The following is a 1,831-nucleotide window of genomic DNA, read 5'->3' on the forward strand; positions in this document are numbered from 1 at the left end:
TAACTCCATTCACCACCACTCTCTGGGCCCGGCCCTCCAGCCAGCTCCTTACCCAGCAAAGGGTGTACCTGTCCAAGCCACGGGCTGCCAGCGCCTCCAGGAGAATACTGTGGGAGACAGTGTCAAGGGCTTTGCTGAAGTCTAGGTAGACCACATCAACAGCCTTTCCCTCATCCACCAGACGGGCCACTCAATCATAGAAGGAGATCAGTTTGGTCAAGCAGGACCTGCCCTTCACAAACCCATGCTGGCTGGGCCTGATCCCCTGGTTGTCCTGCAAATGCCGCGTGATCTCCCTCAGGACAATCTGCTCCATAACCTTCCCCAGCACCGAGGTCAGGCTGACATGCCTGTAGTTCCCAGGATCCTCCTTACGACCCTTCTTGTAGATGGGAGTCACAATAAAAATAAATAAATTATAAAAAAAAAACAAATATAGACTGGACATTAATAAGTCTAGTATTTAACCCTCACAAAGTTGAGATTTTGGAATCTAACTTCCACATCGGAACAGAAAGAAAAAAATAATGAAAAGACTTGTATGACATTAGATATCACTGGATACCTATTTTAAACTTATATTTTTCTTGTTACAAAACATCTGTAGTCAATGATTAAGATCTTGGAGCCTGTAACTAGGTTTTCTTGAGACACAGTAATTTTTAGATAAGAAACTACTCCTTTAAAGATGTGCCTGTGATACTGGGGAGATCAGTTCTGTGGTGCTGTTTGTACTACTAGTCCTTCAAAAATTTGGACCTGGAATCTGATGAACACATTCTTTCTTCATTTCACTTAGTGTCCTGAGAAAGGTAAGAATGGAAATAAAAAGAGATTATATCAATTCAGAACACAGTCAGGATATACATTGTGACCTCGAAGGCACTCTAAGTTTCATGAGATATCTGTTTAGAATTTTAATCTAATTTTTTTTAATCTGTTTAGATTTTTATATTTGTTCTTTTTGTATTTAGCGAATAATTAGAGAAAAATGACTTTGCATGGTTGTGTGTGTGTTTGTGGGAGATGGTAGCAAAGGATTAAGACTGAGATGACTAGCATGTGTACTTGGAACTGTGGAACACATAAATAGTAGCCTTCACGAGGACTTTTAAAATGATAGCAATAACAATATAATACAATTTTTTGAATTAGTTCTCCTCCTTTGCTGAAAATTTTAGTAGCAATATTGAAAAGATTTTCAAATTCAATATTCCTTCAAACACAACTAGACTTCTCTACAGAGCTCTGACTTTAATGTCAGGATAAAAGATAAAAAGTTACCAAATGTGCTCACTTTTTAGAAACTCTGGTGCTGATACTAGAAATTAAAATGTAGTACAAATATAGATTACTAACAACATTTTTTTGTGTGTGTGTTCATTCCTCTCCTAGTGAAGAAATAATGCAGCTGAAGTCCAACAATTTAATTTCCTGGAAATTAAAATGGCAAACTACAAAATTTTGCTATAGTATCTATGAAATAATAACTTCAGACTGAATTTGAAAGTAGAGTCAGGAAAAAAAAAAAAAAAGGAAGGTTAAGGAGCAGCCAGGTGTTTAAGACAAGGACTATAAAGACACATCATGATTCTGAGTAATGCTATGATGTAGAAATGTTTATGATCGGACTTGGAGTATCTGTGTGCTAACATATTATTTTCCCCTTTTTTATTAATATTGTGGATCACTGAAAATATTTTCATTTAGTCTGCTTATTTAACCTCTTACAAAATATTTTTTATTATACAAATCTTAAAAGTAACTTAAATGGTCATATTGTATCTAACTGACAATATACAACTATAGTAACAAGATCTTGAGGAAAATC

The sequence above is a fragment of the Numida meleagris genome, chromosome 1 (assembly GCF_002078875.1).
Source record: "Numida meleagris isolate 19003 breed g44 Domestic line chromosome 1, NumMel1.0, whole genome shotgun sequence".
Taxonomy (NCBI): domain Eukaryota; kingdom Metazoa; phylum Chordata; class Aves; order Galliformes; family Numididae; genus Numida; species Numida meleagris.